Source organism: Cervus elaphus, chromosome 23 (assembly GCF_910594005.1).
Source record: "Cervus elaphus chromosome 23, mCerEla1.1, whole genome shotgun sequence".
Classification (NCBI taxonomy): Eukaryota; Metazoa; Chordata; class Mammalia; order Artiodactyla; family Cervidae; genus Cervus; species Cervus elaphus.
In genome coordinates, this window is record NC_057837.1 from 4,244,496 (window position 1) to 4,266,938 (window position 22,443).

At 38.5% G+C, this 22,443-nt stretch overlaps 1 long non-coding RNA gene across 2 annotated transcripts in view; it reads left to right on the forward strand.

Moving 5' to 3' along the window:
* Positions 1 to 22,443, forward strand: part of LOC122682205 — a 427,740-nt gene that overhangs the window by 122,574 nt on the left and 282,723 nt on the right. The window contains exon 3 of one of the 2 annotated variants that reach the window (XR_006337263.1): positions 11,274 to 11,341. The exons of the other annotated variant lie outside the window; for it this stretch is intronic. This is a non-coding gene — a long non-coding RNA (uncharacterized LOC122682205). Of the gene's footprint in view, positions 1 to 11,273; positions 11,342 to 22,443 lie in introns of those variants that run through there. 2 annotated transcript variants of the gene reach the window in all.

Below are 22,443 nucleotides of genomic sequence, written 5' to 3' on the forward strand. Positions count from 1 at the left end.
CAGTGCACCAGCCCTGAGCTCCCTGTCTCTTGCATCGAACCTGGACTGGTGATCTGTTTCACATAAAGTAATATAAACGTTTAAATGCTCTTCTCTCAAATCATCCCACCCTTGCCTTCTCCCATAGAGTCCAAAAGTCTGTTCTTTATATCTGTGTCTCTTTTGCTGTCTCGCATATAGAGTCATTGCTACCATCTTTATAAATTCCATATATATGTGTTAATATACTGTATTGGTGTTTTTCTTTCTGACTTACTTCACTCTGTTTAATAGGCTCCAGTTTCATCTACCTCATGAGAACTGATTCAAATGCATTCTTTTTAATGACAGAGTAATATTCCATTATGTATATGTACCACAGCTTTCTTATCCATTCATCTGCTGATGGGCATCTAGGTTGCTTCCATGTCCTGGCTATTGTAAACAGTGCTGCGATGAATATTGGGGTACACGTGTCTCTTTCAATTCTGGTTTTCTCGGTGTGTATGCCCAGCAGTGGGGTTCCTGGGTCATATGGCAGTTCTATTTCCAGTTTTTTAAGAAAACTCCACACTGTTTTCCATAGTGGCCATACTAGTTTGCCTTCCCACCAACAGTGTAAGATGGTTCCCTTTTCTCTGCACCCTCTCCAGCATTTATTGTTTGAAGACTTTTTGATAGCAGTCATTCTGACCAGCATGAGATGGTACCTCATTGAGGTTTTGATTTGCATTTCTCTGATAATGAGTGAAGTTGAGCATCTTTTCATGTGTTTGTTAGCCATCTGTATGTCTTCTTTGGAGAAACGTCTGTTTAGTTCTTTGGCCCATTTTTTGATTGGATCATTTATTTTTCTGGAATTGAGCTGCATGAGCTGCTTGTGTATTTTTGAGATTAATTCTTTGTCAGTTGCTTCATTTGCTATTGTTTACTTCCACTCTGAAGGCTGTCTTTTCACCTTGCTTATAGTTTCCCTCATTGTACAAAAGCTTTTAAATTTCATTAGGTCCCATTTGTTTATTTTTGCTTTTATTTCCAATATTCTGGGAGGTGGGGCATAGAGGATCCTGCTGTGATTTATGTCAGAGGGTGTTTTGCCTATGTTTTCCCCTAGGAGTTTTATAGCTTCTGATCTTACATTTAGATCTTTAATCCATTTTGAGTTTATTTTGTGTATATTGTTAGAAAGTGTTCTAGTTTCATTCTTTCACAGGCAGTTGACCAGTTTTCCCAGCACCACTTGTTAAAGAGATCTTTTCTCCATAGTATATTCTTGCCTCCTTTGTCAAAGATAAGGTGTCCATAGGTGCATGGATTTATCTCTGGGCTTTCTATTTTGTTCCATTGATCTATATTTCTGTCTTTGTGCCAGTACCATACTGTCTTGATGACTGTAGCTCTGTAGTATAGTCTGAAGTCAGGCAGGTTGATTCCTCCAGTTCCATTCTTCTTTCTCAAGACTGCTTTGGCTATTCAAGGTTTTTTTGAATTTCCATACAAATTATGACATTATTTGTTCTAGTTCTCTGGAAAATACCATTGGTAGATTGATAGGGATTGCATTGAATCTATAGATTCCTTTGGGTAATATACTCATTTTCACTGTATTGATTCTTCCGATCCATGAACATGGTATATTTCTCCATCTATTTGTGTCATTTTTAAATTTCTTTCATCAGTGTTTTATAGTGTTCTATATATAAGTCTTTTGTTTCTTTAGGTAGATTTATTCCTAAGTATTTTATTCTTTTTATTGCAATGGTGAATGGAACTTTCTCCTTAATTTCTCTTTCTGTTTTCTCATTGTTAGTGTATAGGAATGCAAGGGATTTCTGTGCATTAATTTTATATCCTACAACTTTACTATATTCATTGATTAGCTCTAGTAATTTTCTGGAAGAGTCTTTAGGGTTTTCTATGTAGAGGATCATGTCATCTGCAAACAGTGAGTTTTGCTTCTTCTATTCCAATCTGGATTCCTTTTATTTGTTTTTCTTCTCTGGTTGCTGTGGCTAAAACTTCCAAAACTATGTTGAATAGTAGTGGTGGGAGTGGGCACCCTTGTCTTGTTCCTGACTTTAGGGGAAATGGAAAGCAGGTTCTTAATTAAGGGCAGAACAACCAGTTGAAAAAAGAACATATAACACTCAGAGAATAGTAATGATAGAAGTAGTAGTAATAATGTATAATTCTGTAATTTGAGTGGTCCTGTCTAATCAGGATAATAGTTAAGTGCGCGCACACACACACACACACACACAATCCCCCCCCCCCAAATACACACACAGTTCAGCATGCTCCTCAAAATTTAGAAATAGTCAAGTCCTTTTTTGATACTGTGAATAACATAGGAATATACCAAAGACAATAAATTCAAATCTCCCTATACCTTTCAAAAAATTTCCTTGCATACCACAGCCTTGCCTTTCTCCTCAGGGCCTCTTACTTAATCTCTTGAACATACCTTGGCCTGCATCCTTTTCATTTTTCCTTTGCTCTAGTCTGACAAAGCTGGACCCTTCTGGGAGGATGAAGAGACAGGAAGCAATTTAGCTGGCAAAGGGTAGTTTTCTTTAGCAGACAGGGAGTGGGTAAAGCTGTTCATAATTGCCTATTAATAGTCTTGATCCTGTGCCAACAACTTATATTAATAGAGAAATCTCTATATGCCTGGTGCTATGAAACAATTATAAACCTCATCTAAATCTCACCCTTGATCCAGTTGCTCTTGACATTCCCATTTTACAGAGGAGAAAACTGAGGTTTACTAAGAGCAGGTAAATTGCTCAAGTTGTAGAGCCAGCACCTAAACTTTGCAATTTGACTAAAGAGTTGATACTCCTAGCCAGCAAATCCAAGGCAGGCTTCAACTTATTATCATTGAGATTGCTTAAAGGTGGGAAAAACCCTCACAAGTTTTAGTAAAAATTTGCTATAGTAAAACATGTCTGGTGTAAAGACACGGTAGTCTTAGCAAGTATTTCTTTCTCACTCTGAATATCACTCTGGTGTGAATGAGGTATCCCAAGCTCTAATAAATGAACAAAATATGAAAATAAATTCATATAAGCACAGGTTATTTGGAATACTTACGCAAAAGTGAGCAGAGCACACAATGAGAATGGGCTATTTTTCATCCAGTTGGAAACGGCCGTCATTGACTGAGTTTAGTTGCTATTGCCAGGAAGACATCAACCACTTTTAATGCTCAGACTATTTTTTTATGACCGTCTAAAGGATATCAGATGAGCCGTCTGTTGTAAATCAACAATAATTTGCTTTATATTAATGAGGAACTAAAAATGTTTCTAATAAATCTCTAAATGCTTAACATATTTTGAAAACCAGTCATTTTATGAGAATTAGATTTTTTCTTCTCTGTCCTTAAGAAAGAGCTAGGGGGCTGGGGGTTGAGACGAAGGGAAAAAAAGGTAGCCAAACATTTTGGAAACAGAAAAATGTGAAAACAGTGAATGAGAGTGTATGCACTCCACGGCTTTGTTTAGTAATCTCAGCTGTTTGGAGGCATACTCTGTGGCCCAAAGCGTGGCCACTTAAGATGCCACAGTGCCCTCTGTGCAGATTCTTCGGAAAAGTCCATTGGCTGCTTAATGGCTGGTTGGAGTCTTTAGTATCCACTCAGTAACTGGAATACATTGAAAATTGTTGGATTCTAGTCCAAAGCATGGGCTGTGCATCCTGGCAACCCTCTGCAGTGATTGGGTAACTGGAGCGTGTCTTGGAATGTAGATGGATGGGTCTCGCCTTCTGTCTAGTCTTTTTTTGGTATTTAGAAGGCATCATGGGAAAAGAAGAATGTAGGCTCAGCTCATCTATTAATTTGATACTTTTTGTGGATCTATTTTTCCTGAGGACTTTCTCATGAAATTGGAAGGAAAAAAGAAATCTGCTAGGGAGGTGAGGAGCAGAGAAATGTTTTTTTTCCCTTAATTGTATCTGAGTGATCTAATGTGATGCCAAAATTTTAAGAGTAATCTAGTGGTTGATAAACTGCTAAATGTGCCATTGATTAAACAAAGGAAAGCAAATGATTACTTGTAAAATTCCTGCCCCTAATCCCAGGATTATTTTTTGGAAGAAATGGAAAGTGTAGAGAATATTATAGCAGAGTAATAGTGTGTTCTGAACAAGGTTTCCTATCTTTAGCAGAACTTTTGCTTTAGCAAGCTGCAGGAAGTGTAAGATTTTCAGATTCTGAGTACTCAGTTGCATGAGCAACATTTTAAAGTATTTTTTTTATTGAAGAATAAATAGAAAATGGATTTATTCTTTTATTGGTCACTTTTTGGAATGGAGTGGTTTTCTAAGGAGCAAAAAGGGCTTAATCTTAATGATCTGATTCTCTATAAAATCAGCTAAGAGTCTGTGGCAAAGATCCGCCACTATCTGTGCTCTCACATATTCCTTGGGACGCAGCTGGACCACATTTCCTTTGCAGCTTGATGTGGTCACGTGCCTGGGCTCTGTCCAGTGGCATATGAGGAAAATGGCAGGTGCTGCTTCCAGGCCTGGCTCATAAAACCCTCTCAAGGACCTTTTTTTTCCTTCCCATGTTCTGGCTGAGTATTGAGAACCCTAGGACTTAGAGAAGAGTAGAACCACAATTTAGAAGGAGTTTGAGTTCATGAATAAGCACTTGGAAGACTATCCCACCATTAAACCCTTGACTTGCCTGTGAGAGGCATGGAAATGAAAACACTGTGTGAAGCCTTTGCAGCAGCTAGTCTTTCTACGTTGCTAATACAGGGTTGGTTCCTGTCATGACTAGGGTGGTGGCCTTGTATGATCATGATGGCCCTATTGTCTATGTTATATTATCTAAAGTATTCCCAAGAGTAGATGCATGATTTTGGGCAGATAACTAGATTTCTTCTCTGGTCTCAGTTTTTCAGCAGCAAAGTGAAGAGTTTGGACCAAAGCCTCTGAGATAAGTTAGAGATTTGGGGATTGACATGAACTCTGACAAATGTAAGCCAAAGGAGCTTGTCATAAGGATTCAGGTAGCTTATGACATCAATGATAATGTTGGAGAATTAGGCTCAGAAAGAACAAGAATCAGAGAAGATGTAGGGAGCTAGGCAGCAAGAGGTAGTTAAAAATCTCCCCATGGGCACCCTCGGGGTCTTTTCCATCCTCACGTATTGGCTAGGTTTTATTGTGTACTAAACCACTTCAAAGCTTTATGGCTTAAAACAACATCTGTGCAGTTCATGATTTTGTAGGTTGACGGTTTAGGCTGGGTTCTGCTGAACTTCTTTGCAGAACTGAATCAGGCCCAGCTGATCTTAGCTTGGTTTACTATATAGTCACATCTTCCTTAGCTCTATCGTTGGTTAAGGGCTGGTCCCTCCAATACAGCTTATTTCTGCTTCATATGGGCTCTCATCCTCCAGCAAGATGGCAAGAGTTAGTTAGTTCACAGTTGAATGAGAATGCAAGAGTGGAGTAGAAGTATTCAAGGTCTCTGAAGGCACATGCTCAGAATTTTCAGTGTCACTTCTGCCACATTCTGTTTGCAAAAGCAAGTCTCAAGGCCAGTCCGGATTCAAGGGTGTGGAAAAAAATTCCAGTTCTTGATGAGAACAGCTGCAAAATTCATACTGCAAAATAGTATGGATACAAGGGCGGTCATGGGGAACAGTTGTGACCATTTCTACAATTCACCAAGCCTTGTTTAGATCGTGCGTCTGTTCCTTGGTAGGAGAGGGCCAGTCAATTTCATACTCCTTCTAGGAGGGAAGAGTGTGGGAGAAGTTAGTTCCCATAAGAAAATTAGAATGAAGGGGAGATGACCTGAGCTTGACTGACCTGGTTTTGAACCTGCCACCATGAACTAAATATGTGACTTCAGTAAAACAGAGAGTCTCTTGGAAATTACTTTCTCTTTGACAAAGTAGGTTTAGTAATTCTTACTTACCAGTTCTTACAAGTGAGAATTAGAGATGATAGAAGTAAGGCATAGGTAGCAGGTTTACATGTAGTAGGCACCCAGTAACTTCTCTAGTTTTCACCTCATATGACACAATGAAATGAAAGTAGATACATATATTTTAGAATTTTTTCCCTAAATTCTTCAGAACACAAGATAATGTTTTCATACTGTTGCTCTTACACACCATTTAGAAGCATTTGTCATTGAAGTGAATGTCTTTGCCATTCTCAGAAATTAAGGTTGCTCCAGGGCTGTCTTCAGCTAGTAAATATAGAGTGGCCATGTAGTATTCTTCAGTTTCACCCTTTCTTATTGGTTGCATGGGGGTGTGTCTTAGTCTGCACTGGCTGCTAAAACAAAAATATCATGGCAAGGGTGGCTTGAACTGCAAACATTCGTTTCTCACAATTCTGGAAGATGGACTTGCAGACTAAGGTGCTTGCAGATTCAGTGTCTTCTGGGGACCAGCTTCCTTGTTCATAGACTGCTGTCTTTTCACCGTGTTCTCACATGGTGGAAGGAGGGAGGGAGCTTGCGGAGCTTCTTTGTCACTAATCCCTTTCATGAGGGCTCCATCCTCATGACTTGAGCACCTATCAAAAGCTCCACCTCCCAATACCATCATGTTGGGGATTAGGTTTCAATGTTAGAATTTGGGGGGGACACAAATATTCAGTCTCTAGAAGGGTGTCATTCTGATTGGCTGCTGCCCATGATCTACCATTGTTAAACATCATGAATATCCATTTGCTGATATCCAAAGAACATCCCACAGCCTGAATTGGGTTCTCTTCTGGAAAATATTGTGGCTAATATGGAACCTGAGGTGACATTTGTCTCCTAAGGTATTTGACAAATATGTGTTGAATGAACATTTGAGTGAATAGATATGCAAATGTATGACTTGGTAAAATCTCCTTTTTTCCTGGCAACAGCTTTAATAATAAGGAATATCTTAATTCAGTGCAGATTATGATTTAGCTATGAAGGCTGTTAGAAGAGGGAACTTAGGGGAAAAAATGGTAGATGGAAGCTACAACAAATTGCATGCTTGTGTTACATCTTTCTCTTAAAACTGTTTCCCTCTTCACTCTAAACTAGCTCTTGAAATAGATAGCAGGATTTGTTCTCTGGGATAGAAAGATGACTTTCATTAATTTGTCCTAAAGCTAGCTGCTTTGAGCTTTTGGAATTGTGTGAAAGGGATTGTATCTCCTAATTTTGGTGAACAGGTGGCTCTGCCCACCCCAGAATTCCAAAGTGCAAGTGGAATACAGGTAGGAATTAAAACTATGTGACTGCTTTCATGGCTCCCCTATCCCCTCAGGCTTCATGAGTGTTAGCAGCACATGTGTTACCCCTCACTGACTCATTTTTCCAGACTAGGAGACTCTAGAGGGTTTTAGGCTATTTTTGTGTTTTCATCTCTCTCTTGGCATTTTGGGGGAAACCAACCTTGAATAGAGGGCAGTGAAGGGTCCTTTCTGAGGCCAGAGCATTGAGATTTCACGACAGAGTGAATTCCTGTCTGCTAAGCAGATCCCATTTGGAGGACCTGAAAGATGGATACATGACTTATCTTCATGGGGAGAGCTCTGAGGAATTTATAACTGTGAAGGAGCACAAAAATGTGACGGTATGTTCCAGCTGTGCTGGTTTGCTGGGATATTCCTGGTTGATAGTTGTTCTGTCATCCACTGAGGTTAGCATATGTCCCTGATTATTTTTTAAGCAAAGGATTATTGTCAATGTTTAAATTAAAATAATCTGGAATAGACTCAGAAGACCTCCACATTGTACTTTGACTTCTCCCATGCTTTCCTAACCATGTGTGAGGTGCATGTGGAGTCAACAGGGTTCTCACTTCAATAGGCAGTCCAATCTGAGAGGCACAGAAGACACGTTTTCTTCCCCTAACTTTTCCCAGATGCATCAAAATCAGTATCTCCCTTTCTAGGACAGCATGCACTGTGCATTCAGGCGGGAATGACTACAGTGGACTCACTTCCCCTGGATTTGGTGGAGGGAGAACTCAAGGCTCTGATTCTGTTGGACACTTGGTATCCCAGCCAGCTGTTCCCTGGCCCAAGGGGCAGCTTGTGCAATAGGAGATTAGTGAAGGTGGTTCTATTAATGGTTTGTTTGTTTTTTTTCTCACCCAGTTCACAGAATTGAAGTCAAGATTTTGCAGGTTCATTCCAGTGAAAGTGAACTACCTTTTGTAAATAAATTTGCTCATCTTGGTTGTGTCTTATTCCAAACCAATTGGAAATCTTTAAATCAAATGAGTCAATGAATGGAGTGTTGAGAGAATTACAATGGTTGAAGCTTTCAAACCTGAAATTATTGACAACAAAGCTTGCAGAAAAGAAGACATTCACATTTATTTCTACACATTATACATTAAATAAGGCAAACCCAAATGGTGTGCAAGATTTCCATTTGAAGCTATAACTTATGCTATGGAAAAACTCTTGTGGGAAGAAGCTATTGGTAGACCTCCTATTTTTAACTGATAAATCAAATTGTATTCTATATACTAGAATAAAATGAAATCAAGAAGGTCCATGATTCCATAGCATCTAAGTCTGGCAAAACATTCAAAAGGATCGTAAATAAAATTATATTTCTTTGAACAGTTTTGTTTGTAAAAACATTCGCCTGAGAAAAGTACTCTGAAGACAGATAAAAAGTCAGTAAATTATTACTGGGGCTGAGATATTTATAAATTTCAGTAAGAAGTAGCATTGACAATGGTCTTTAGCAGTAACCTGTTCCCCTCCCCTCTGCCCCCAGTTTGTGTGTTGGGTGGTATTCTCCAATGTGACTGCATTTGGAGACAAGGGCCTATAGGGAGGTAGTTAAGGTTAAATGATTGTAAAGGTGGGACCCTGATCTAATAAAATTAAAGTCCTTAGAGGAGGAGACACCATAGAGCTGTCTCTCTGTCTCTGTCTACTCCAGCCCTGCTAGCCAGCTAAATAACTCTCATCAGAAATGGCAGAATCAGCTGGTACCTTGATCTTGGACTTCCCAGAGATAAATAAATTTCTGTCGTCTGTGTTGTTTTGGTATTGTAGCCTAAGCAGACTAAGACAGCCTTTATTTAGCAGAATTTACTTTGAGTTTGGCAGACAGCACAGTGATTGTGAAGAGGTTGTCTCCTTAAACGATTACAAAATTTCACATATTTTAATCATGCAATTTTGAAAACAGATCTCAGATATTTTATGAAAACAAGGAATTTTAGGAGAGAATGTTAAAAAACATTATACTATAAAGAGACTAATGCATATAAATAAGTACCTAGGAAATTTGTTTTCTTGTTGTTTTTTAACATTCAGATTATTAACAATGTTAAAAATTTCATGTATATGGATGTATTCTATGTTTATTTTATTTTATTTTATTTTCATTTATTTTTATTAGTTGGAGGCTAATTACTTTACAATATTGTACTGGTTTTTATCATACATTGACATGAATCAGCCATGGATTTACACGTATTCCCCATCCCGATCCCCCCTCCCACCTCCCTTTCCACCCGATTCCTCTGGGTCTTCCCAGTGCACCAGGCCCGAGCACTTGTCTCATGCATCCAGCCTGGGCTAGTGATCTGTTTCACTATAGATAATATACATGTTTCGATGCTGTTCTCTCGAAACATCCCACCCTCGCCTTCTCCCACAGAGTCCAAAATTCTGTTCTATGTTTATTTTTTAAATGCCATTTTTTAAAAATAGTTTTGATCAGAACAGTTTTAAAGTTCTACCAGTAAATTAAGATCATTCTGTTGGTTAATTTAAAAATATTTAAAAATATTATTTTATTTTACTTTGCCACCTTTTATCACTCTCACAGTTGTCCCAGATTGGGCCACAAATCATATGATCATCCTTTGAGAAATTAAAATATTCAGCCTGAATAAGGCATTTTCATGGCAGTTTGTAGCTGTTGTCCCTTAATTAGTTTAAATTAGATTGATAGATGATGATAAAGTGAGTTCCTCATACCCACTTGAGGCGAAGACAGTGCCATGTGATATGCAAATCTCTGGACGCCCAGAAGACAATTCTTAGTATCTCTTGAAGTGAGTGAATAAGTAAAAGTTGCTCAGTGCTGTCCTAGTCTTTGCAAAGTAGATGGCAACATTAATTGAATTCTAGCCAGTGGAATACAGGCAGAAGTGACGTATTCCATATCAGGACTGGCTTCTAAAACGTCTTGCATCATACTCCAATATCCTTTCTTTCTTATTCTTCTGGATGGATGGGAATAATTTGATGGAGGACTTGAAGGCTCTAAAGGATGGCAAAGCCAACTGACAGGAAGACCCAGCCCCTGAATGGTTGGGGGCAGACCCTCCCTGTGGACTTGCATTGAACTATGACATGAGCAGTAAAGAACCATATTTGTGTTAAACCACTGTAATGGCTGCAGGATTACACCATCACTAATGTTCTATCCAACTTCTTCCCACTAAAACTGACCTCAGGATCAGTTTCTCTAGCGGTTTGGCTCCCATCCTACTTAACTTCTACATCACATGGAAGCACCCTCGTTTGAAAGATATCCTAGGACTGAAGAATGTCCTCAGGATATCTGAGAATATCCTGAGAATAAATATCTGAGAATACATCAACTGACTGAAAATAATCTATATCAAAGTATATGTATGAGTAGATATAAATTCTTCCTTTGGGGTAATCCTGTATTATGTTCTTATAATAAAAGTATATTAAACAGGCAAGTAATATTAATAATATTAATAATACCTACCTACCATATACTGAGGGCTTTCCAGGTGGCACAAGTTATCCTACATGCCAATGCAGGAGACGTGAGAGATGTGGGTTCGATCTCTGGGTTGGGAAGATCTTCTGGAGGAGGGTACAGCAGCCCACTTCAGTATTCTTGCCTAGAGAATCTCGTGGACAAAGGAGCCTGGTGGGCTACAGTTCATAGGGTCCAACAGAGTCTGATGTGACTGAAGTAACTTAGCACCAAATACTGACGCTTCTCAGGTGGCTCAGTGATTAAGAATCCGCCTGCCAATGCTGGAGACTCAGGTTTGATCCCTGGGTTGGGAAGATTCCCCTGGAGAAGGAAATAGCAACCCACTCCAGTATACTTGCCTGGGAAATCCCAAGGACAGGAGAGTCTGGTGGGCTACTGCCCATGGAGTCGCAAAAGAGTTGGACACAGCTTAGCGACTAAACAGCAACAACCACATGCTGATATGTGAAGCACATGTTGATGGGCAAAACTGTGCTAACTACATACAAGTAAAATCTTTGTAGCCATCACTTAAGGGGGATAATTTATTATCCCTGTTTTGCAGACAGGGACACTGAGGCCTAAAGAACTTGCTGAAGGTCACGTATGTGGAAATGATGAAGTGGGGATTTGCAGGTAGGTGTGTTCAACTCTAAAACCTGGGCTCTTAATCATGAGATTAACTATAGTGGAGACATTCACTGTTAGTTCTTTGACCTCTTAACTCTCACTGTGATTCATGCTTTAACACAATGATGTGATTAACATTTCTGCACACTCACCTCTTGTCAGACCCTGCAGTCTGTGCTTTATGTCTGATAGTTTATTAAGTCTTCATAGCCATCAAATGAGACAGACATCCATAGTGTATCTTGTAACCACAGTAACACTCAATAAATAGAGATCAATCTCTTTTACAGAAAACTGAAGTTGAGAGAGACTAAATCAACAGCCATAGCACCTCATGAAACATTATTTCAAATAAAGTGCCGTGGGCACAGGAAGTCTACTCTGCTTCAATTTGTTCAGATTGCAACCCTTCTCTTAAAAAAAAAAAAATTGGGAAGAGGGAAGTAAATTGTGTGGAACCCTGTGACCTGTAAGTCAAAGCAATCCCCAAATTAAAAAGGCATGAGAACATTTACGTTTCCTAAGTGGGATGTTTCCACTACTTTAAGAAAGAGGGGTTTTATCCCTGCCCTGCCCCCAGCCTTACCACCTCCCACTACCACTATACACATACATACCCCTTTGCATTGCTTTTGCAAATCAACAACAGAGAATAAAATTCCATTGAAATCAAGGTGGCAGGGTTTGGCTTCATGGGACTGATCACAGTGAGTCTTCAATTGACTTTGAGCCAGAAGGGAAAAACAGCAGACATGAGGATCAAGAGATTGTAGCTATATAGTCTGGCTCCACTACCAAAAATGATGGGGAAAAAAAAGAAGCAGAATAACAAAACCCGAGACAGAAGGTAGGAGGAGACAAGGGGCAGTTCCAGCTTTCAGCGAGCCGGCTGGGTTCTACTTCCTTTTGATTGTCCAGGAAAGCTAAGAAAAGTAAAAACAGGGCTGGGAGTGCGTGAAAGCAGCCCTGTGGAAATGGCGTGTGAAACAATCGGCTTGTGGGTCAATTGTGAAGGGCGTTAATGTGCGAGACCCCGATAAAGAGCTTTGCACAAATGGTCACAAAACATTTCACATTTAAATATGGATCCTAGTTTGTTCTGCACAACAGTATAAATATAACTAAGGTAGGGTGGAGAATGAGATTTGGAAATCAGCCGATTTTAAGGAAGCCAACACAAACACTCCAACGAATGCAGAGTTTTGCACAGGCTTTTGTGCTTGTTACTAGTGTTGGCATAAACTCATAAAAACAGAAAAGGCCATGAGACATAGTGGTTGAGATATTGTGTGCCCGGGTGGTAATCAAGTACATTGTTTATTTGAAAACAGCCTTCTTATTATGTATGTGGCCTTTCTTGGAAGGTGATGGTCATGTTTGATTTTGTTTCAGGGTAGTCATGACAACTTAGAAAAGTATATAACATCTCAAGAGGCTTTCTATCTCTTTTCAGTGGCTATCTCCTCATGAGATAGGTCTGGGGATAAAAGTCTCCTCGCAGGCTTTTTCAATTGGGGTTTTAATAGAAAGGAATATATTTTCGCTTATTTAGCAAATTCATACTGCATGAAAGGATATTTTGTAATAGACTAAGCAGGCCATATAAAATTAAGTAAAGCTGGATCTGGTGCCTAAAAATATTTGGCAGAAATCCCTGGTAAGCCACATTTGAACATTTTTAATATATATTATGAGGCAGAAAAGAGTAATTATCTTCTATTGAAGTTCCCAAGTGAGAGATGTATTTGTAAAGCCCTTTCAAAGAAAACTGTCTGTATTGCAAAATTGTTATACTTGAGATGATGTCCACTCTCCTCTGGTTTATGGCTTGTGGCCTGTGGAAAAGAAGCAGGTACAACCCAGACATTACTCCACTATATTGTGAGATTGCTACCTTGAGCAAGGTGTTTTGCCAAGGGCCTTGGCAAAGAGGTTTCCAGAACAAAGACTCTTTAACCCTAAGAGTGTGATAACATGGAGGGTTTGGGAACAAAAACTACCTTGAGTGACTATATCTCTATTTTATTTCTACCCTTGGTCCTTGATTTGGAATCAATTGGTCTCTCCTTCCTCTATTTCTTTCTCCAGAGAGGGTTGCCTTTCATTGGAGGCGCTCATATGTGTCCAGAGCATTGCATTTCTGAGATCATCCTCTGTTTTAGTCGAGATTGCTCAAACACAGACATCAGAAAAGAATTTTGGTCCAAGTAGATTATTTGGGAGTGGATCCCAGAAAGCACACAGAGGGAGCCTGGAAAGAGAGGAAAGGGAAGAAAGCCAATAAAGGATGTGAGGAACAGAACACCTCTGTAGGGCCCCATCCTGCTTGGACCCTCTGGATTGCTGTGAAAAACACAACTGAAAATTGTCCCTTGGAGGATGTAGCATCTGGGGCATGTGTCCACCAACTCTGGCCCCCCTTGTGTTGAGGGTTGATCCTGAGTTGTTACCCTCCATCTGAGACTTTCTAGCTTAGCTTGATATAGTCAGAGAATGACCTTGGGCAGAGACAGATGTGGAGAGCTGAGCTCTTCTGTATGGGAACTCTTTGCAGGCTCTCTTGGGGGTGAGCCAGGAGAGTTTAGTGGAAACCTGAGAGCATCACTCTAGCCACCAACTCTGCCAATTAAGGCAGGCTTCTTGCAAGGAAAACACTCTTTGCTTTGTTGAGTGCCCCATTGTGCTTTTCCCCCCCCTTAGTGTATGTAAATCTTCTTAGTCTTTTGCAGTAAATGGGCATCTATAGCTTTTACTATCCTTCAGTTAAGTTCAGTCCCTCAGTTGTGTCCGACTTTTTGCGACCCCATGGACTGTAGTACACCAGGCCTCCCTGTCCATCGCCACTCCTGGAGTTTACTCAAACTCATGTCCATTGACTTGGTGATGCCATCCAACTATCTCATCCTCTGATATCCCCTTCTCCTCCTGCCTTCAATCTTTCCCAGCATCAGGGTCTTTTCCAATGAGTCAGTTCTTCGCATCAGGTGGCCAAAGTATTGGAGTTTCAACTTCAGCATCAATCCTTCCAATGACTATTCAGGACTGATTTCCTTTAGGATGGACTGGTTGGGTCTGTTTGCAGTCCAGAGGACTTTCAAGAGTGTTCTCCAACACCACAGTTCAAAAGCATCAATTCTTCAGCACTCAGCTTTCTTTATAGTCCAACTCTCACATCCATATATGACTACTGGAAAAACCACAGCCTTGACTAGACAGACCTTTGTTAGCAAAGTAATATCTCTGCTTTTTAATATGCTGTCTAGGTTGGTCATAACTTTTCTTCCGAGGAGTAAGTGTCTTAATTTCATGGCTGCAGTCACCATCTGCAGTGATTTTGGAGCCCAGAAAAATAAAGTCTGCCACTGTTTCTACTGTTTCCCCATCTATTTGCCATGAACGGACCAGATGCCATGATCTTAGTTTTCTGAATGTTGAGTTTTAAGCCAATTTTTCACTCTCCTCTTTCACTTTCATCAAGAGGCTCTTTAGTTCTTCTTCGCTTCCTGCCATAAGGGTGGTGTCATCTGCATATCTGAGGTTATTGATATTTCTTCCTGCAATCTTGATTCCACCTTGTGCTTCACACAGCCCAGTGTTTCTTATGATGTATTCTGCATATAAGTTAAATAATCAGGGTGACAATATACAACCTTGACATACTCTTTTCCTGATTTGGAACCAGTCTGTTGTTCCATGTCCAGTTCTGTTGCTTCCTGACCTGCATACAAATTTCTCAGGAGGCAGGTCAGGAGGTCTGGTATTCCCATCTCTTTAAGAGTTTTCCAAAGTTTGTTGTGGTCCACATAGTCAAAGCCTTTGGCATAGTCAATCAAGCAGAAGTAGATATTTTTTCTGGAACTCTCTTGCTTTTTCAGTGATCCAGTGGATGTTGGCAATATGATCTCTGGTTCCTCTGCCTTTTCTAAATCCAGCTTGAATATCTGGAAGTTCTCGATTCATATACTGTTGAAACCTGGCTTGGTGAATTTTGAGCATTATTTTACTAGCGTGTGAGATGAGTGCAATTGTGCTGTAGTTTGAGCATTCTTTGGCATTGCCTTTCTTTGGGATTGGAATGAAAACTGACCTTTTCCAGTCCTGTGGCCACTGCTGAGTTTTCTAAATTTGCTGGCATATTGAGTATAGCACTTTTACAGCATCATCTTTTAGGATTTGAAATAGCTCAGCTGCAAATAGCATTTACTATCCTTAATATTATCAAATAGTATTTAACATCAAATAACATTTGATATAGCTTTTAATATAAATAGCATTTAAATGTTCTTAAATGCTAAAAGTAATAATTCTAGAATTTAAATTTATTGAATGTCTCACCCATGTCAAATGCATTGACTTATTAGATTCAGTCCTTATTTCATGACATATACAAAATTTAACTCAGATTAGGTCTAGACTTAAACAGAAAAGCTAAAAATTTAACACTTCTAGAAGATATGGAGGACAATCTTCATGACCTTGGGATAAACAGTGTTTCATAGCTATGACCCAAAAGCATTACTTTTAAAAGTAATGTATGTGATCAAATTTAAAACTACTCCTCTAGACAAGATATCATTAAGAAAATGTGTAGGCTAAGTTTATTCCTAGGTATTTTATTCTTTTTGAAGCTATTTTTAACAGAACTGTTTTCTTGCTTTCTCTTTCTTATAGTTCATTATTAGTGTATAGAAGAACAACAGATTTATGTGTATATACTTGTATCCTGCAGGCTTACTTAATTCATCTATTAGTTTTAATGGCTCTTTGAGAGAGATTTTAGAGTTTTCTGTGTATAGTATCATGTCATTTGCAAATAGTGACAGTTTTACTCCTTCCTTTCCAATTTGGATGCCTTTATTTTTCTTGTCTGAATGCTATTGCTAGGCCTTTCAATACTATGTGAAAACAAAGAGATGAAAGGTCTATACTCTGAACACTGTAAAACATTGGCAAAGGATGTTGAGGATAATACAAAGAAATGGAAAGATGTCCCATGTTCATGAATTTAGAGTATTGTTAAAATGTCCATACTACCCAAAGCAATATGCTGGTTTAATGTAATCAAAATACCCATGACATCCTTCACAGAACTAGAACAAATAATTCTGAAATTTCTATGGAACCATGAAAGACTGTGAACAGCTAAAGTGATCTTGATGGAAAAAGAACAATGATGAAGATATTATGCTTCCTGATTTCAGCCTATGATATAGAGCTACAGTAATCTAAACAGTCTGGTACTGACACAAAAACAGATACAAAGATCATTGGAACACAATAGGGAGCTCAGAAATAGACCCATATACATATAGTTAATTGATCTGTGAATAGAAGGCAAAAGTATACAATGAGGAAAAGATAGTATTTTCGGTAAATGGTGCTGGGAAAATTGAACAGCTACTTGTAAATTAATGAAATTAGAACATTTTCTTATACCACATACAAAAATAAACTCGAAATGAATCAAAGGCCCCAATTTAAGGCTAGAAACAGTATTTTCTAGAAGAAAACACTGACAGTACGTTGTTTGACATAAGTCTTAGCAATATTTTTTTGGAGTTTGTCTCCTCAGGCAAGGGAAAGTATTTGCAGTAAATATGACTGGTGAAGGATTTTTTTTCTAAAATACACAAATAGCTATTACAATTAAATAAGAAGAAGACAGACAAATCAACACAAAAACAAGCAAGACTTGAATAGACAGTTCAATATAGTACTTGTAAGAATGGGCAATGTTATGGACTGAATGTTTGTAGTCGCTCCCAGCTTTGTACTTTGAAGTCCTAATGCTCAATGTGATGGTTGTTGGAAATGAAAATTTTGGGAGGTAATATGGTTAGTGAGGTCATGAGGGTAAGACTCTGGTCTGATGAGGTCAGTGCCTTTATCAGAAGACATGTTAGAGAACATCCTGACTCTCTCCCTCTCCCACTCCTGGTCCCCTCCACTGTAAGAACACCATGAGAAGTTGGCTGTTTGCAAGCCAAGAAGAGAGTCCTCACCAGAACCCAACCAGGCTGGCACCTTTATCTCAGACTTTCAGCCTCCAGAATAGTGAGAAATAAAGTATTTGTTGTTTAAGTCCCCCAATCCATGGTTTTGTTATGACAACTTGAGCTGACTAATAAGCCACTGAACCCACGAAAAGATGTTCAGCATTATTAGTCATGAAGCAAATGTGAATTAAAAACATGATTTATTACTACATACCCACCAGAATGATAAATTTTAAAGTATTGACAATCCCAACTGTTGTCAAGACTATGGAGAAACTGGATATCTCATACATTGTTGGTGTGAGTATGTATTTGACAACCACTTAGGAAAACAGTTTAACCATTTCTTATCAAGTTAAACAGCTATTCTACAAACTTGAAATTTGTCTCATGGATATTTCTACAAGAAAAATAAAAATTTATGTCCACAAAAGGTTTTTACATGCTTATGGCAATTTTATTTGTAATAGCCAAATGCTGGAGACAAGCCAGAAGAATGGATAAATAAATTGTGGTATCTTTGAACAATGGAATATGTTAGGCTTTGAACAATGAAATACAACTCAGCAAAAAAATAAAATAAAATTCTGATATATGCACAACATGGATAAATACTGAGCAAAGTGTGCCAGACAGAAAATAACATATCCTATAGATTTCATTTAATTGAATTTTTTGAGTAGGTACAAGTAATCTACAGTGATAGACATCAGATCAGTATTTGTTTGGGTCAGGAGTAGACTGCCTACACAGGAGCATGAGGGGACTTTCCAGGTGATGGACATGTTTCAGAGCTTGATTGGGGTGGATTGTTACACAGATGTATTACATTTATCAAAATTCAAATTTACTCTAGACTTAAGATATGTGCAATTTATTTAGTTTATATAAATTGCCTTTCAGTAAGGTTGATCAAACAAAAACAAAGTCTGTATTATGGGTTATATTATTCTTTGTATTTTTCTATATTTTTAAGAAGAATAAGTTTTCTACCAAAAGGTGACTGAATGGAAAATTCCGAGGCTGCTGCCATGTACATTTTTTACTTGTTGTTCAGTTGCCCAGTTGTGTCTGACTCTTTGTGGCCCCATGGACTGCAGGACACCAGTCCTCCTTGTCCCTCACCATTTCCTGGAGTTTGCCCAAGTTCATAGTCATTGCACTGGTGATGCCATCCAGCCATCTCATCCTCTGACGCCCTCTTCTCCTTCTGCCCTCAGTCTTTCCCAGCATCAGGGACTTCTCCAATGAGTTGTCTGTTCGTATCAGATGACCAGAAACTGAAGGTTCAGTATAACATTTCTTATTATTTATATTCTATCTCCATTCCTGTTGCTTTAGGAAATTATTGTGTTTAAGGGAAGCTAATACACAATTCATTCCTTTTTTAGGACATTTATTTCTTTATTTAGGTATCTTTGAGCACATTAGTCTTTTTATTAAAGTGTAGTATGATTGCTTCACAACGTTGTGCCAGTTTTCGCTGCACAACAATGTGAATCAGCTATACATATGCACATACATATACATATACACATACATACACACACACACATATACACATACATATACACATACACATACATATACACATACATATACACATACATACATATACACACATACATATACACACATATACACATACACACATACATATATACATACACATACATACACATGCATACATATACACATACATATACACACATACATATACACACACATACATATACACATACACACATACACACACATACATATACACATACATATACACATACACATACATATACACATACATACATATACACACATACATATATACACACACAAATACACATACACACACATACATATATACATACACATACATATACACATGCATACATATACACATACATATACACACACATACATATACATATACACATACATATACACACACACACATACACACATATACACATACACATGCATATAAACATACACATATACACATACACATACACACACATATACACATACACACATATACACATACACACATACATATACACATACACACACATACATATACACATACACACATACATATACACATACACATACACACACATATACACATACACACATACATATACACATACACATACACACATACACACATACATATACACATACACATACACATAAACATACACATACATACACACATACACATACATACACACATACACATACATATACACACATGCATATAGACATACACACATATACACATACATATACATACACACATACATATACACACATATACACACACATATACACATACATATAAACATATGCATACATATACACATGCACACATATACATATACACATGCACACATATACATATACACATGCACACATACATATACACGTACATATGCACACATATACACATACACACACATACACATACACATACACACACATACATATACACATACACATACACATGCATATATACCCCTCCCTCTTGAGCATCTGTCCTGCGACCACCCCCGCCCCTCTCCTCTGGGTAATCACAGAGCATTGAGCTGAGCTCCCTGTGCTGTGTAACAGCTTCCCAGTAGCTATCTATTTTACACTCGGTAGTGTGTATATGTATATACAATCCTACTCTCCCAATTCATCCCGCCCTCTCCTCCCCACAAATTCATTCTTGTACAGTTTTGTACCCTGGACAAAATTCATTCTTCATAAAGAATTCTTGACAATTCTTTAAATCATTCATTGCCTTTGAATTTGGATACATCATAGACTTCATTATTGTTTGGTTATATGGAGCTTTTTGACTTGCAGATTTCATGAATTTATATAGTTGTAGCTAGTCTGAGAAATTTTCCTGAGATGCATCTTAAAACACACAATAGTTGTATGTGTGCACTTTGGGATAATTTCTTTCCTTCTTCCCTTGAAAAAGATATTTAAAATGTTTAATTAGGTCCTAGCATGAATTCTCATTAATACCATACTCAAGGGGAAACCATCTATGGGGTCGCACAGAGTCAGACACTACTTAAGTGACTTAGCAGCAGCAGCAGCAGCAGCAAGGGGAAACATGGCTGGGATTGACAGTTTTCTTATCCAGCTTAAATTACAGGACTCAGATTTTCTTCCATCAAAGATAGAACATGGGAATCTCTTCCCTTCACACTCATCGATCTTAGATTCCCAGATAAGTTCGTTTTGTGTTTTGGTGCAAAGTTCTCAACTCCCAGTGAGAAGGTCAATCTTATCTGGATCAAATTTGTAATGAAAGTTAGAATGAGAAAGTCATGTCATTTATTTTAGAGTAGGTGGTAGTAAGAATTGTTTCTCCTTCTGCATGAGAACCTTACCTGTCCCATTCACTGTGGTATCCCTAGCACCTAGAAGCATGTTTAATAAATGTGAATTTTACCAGTAAGGAAATAGATGCTCAGAAAGATTAAAGAGAGTTGCTTAAATTTACACACTTAGGCTTACCAAATGGCACCGTGGTAAAGAATCTGCCTGCCAACGCAGGAGACACAGGAGACATGAGTTTGATCTCTGGGTCAGGAAGATTCCCTGGAGTAGGAAATGCCAACCCACTCCAGTGTTCTTGCCTAGACAATTCCATGGACAGAGGAGCCTGGCAGGCTCCAATCCATGAAGTTTCTAAGAGTCTGATATGACTGAGCAACTGAGCACACATACAGTGATCCAGCAATTCCACTTCTGTGTATATACCCAAGAGAATTAGAAACAGAGTCTTAGAGAGATGTATGTACACCCGTGATAATAGCACCGTTATTCACAAAAGCCAAAGCTGTCTATTATAAGAGCAGCCCAAGTGTCCATCAGCAGGAGAATGGATAAAAAAAAATATGGTATAGACAGGCAAAGCAATATTATTCATCATTAAAAAGGAAGGCAATTCTGACATAGGCTACAACTTCAATAAATATCCTGCTAAGTAAAATAAGGCAATCAAAAAAGAGTAGATATTATATGATTCCACTTATATGCAATACCTAGAGTAGTCAAATTCAGACAGAGGGAAAATAGAAGAGAATGGTTGTTGTTAGGGGCTGGAGGGAGGAAGGAAGGAATGGGGAGTTGCAGTTTAGTGGGTGTAGAGTTTTAGTTTTGCAAGATGAAAAGAGTTCTGGGGATGGATGGTGGTGATGTTTGTACAACACAATGTAAATGTAATTAATACTACTGAACAGACTCACAGGAAACAAACTTACAGTTCCCAAAGGGGAAATGGGTGGGAGGGGTAAATCAGGAGTTTAGGTTAACATATACACACTGCTGTATATAAAATAGGTAACCAACAAGGACCTGCTGTGTCCCACAAGAAGCTATATTCAATAGCTTGTAATAAGCCATAATGGCAAGTGATTTAAAAAAACACATATATACATACACATGTACATATAACTGGGTCATTCTGTCATATACCTGAAACTAACATAATATTGTAAATCAACTCTACATTAATAATAAAAAAATACTGAATTATACACTTAAAATGGTTATGGCAAATTTTGTTATATTATGTGTTTCACCACAAATGAAAAGTCACACAGCTAAAACAAGACAGACTGATAGACCCTAAACCCAGGTCTCATTGATTTCAAATTCACAATGATTTTCTTTATAGTCATCTGCCATTTTGGGTGCCATTTAGCAAGTTTCGCCCTAGCTGATTTTATATGAAGAAAAGCATGAATTTGAAAGTTTAATACCATGACTTCAAAGCTGTGTGGATAGCTTTGCCACTCATCCAAAAGAGCTCTCCTAACTTGCTTGATGTCACATGACATTTCACCATTTTAGTGATACTCGGCCTCAGTCTCAGGCTGGACTCTCCAGGGGAGATTCATTGGAGTCTCCAGGGGAGATTTAAAAAGTCTTGATGCCTGGCTTCTGCCTCCATGTATTCTGATATTATCAGATAAGAGTGTGGCCTGAGCATCAGAACTCTGAAAGTTCCAGGTCCTGATGCAGCAAAGGTTGAGACGGACCTCTGTTACCAGACGTGATGTCTTGCTTCCTTGTAGGATAGAGTCCCCCTGTACTTCAGGA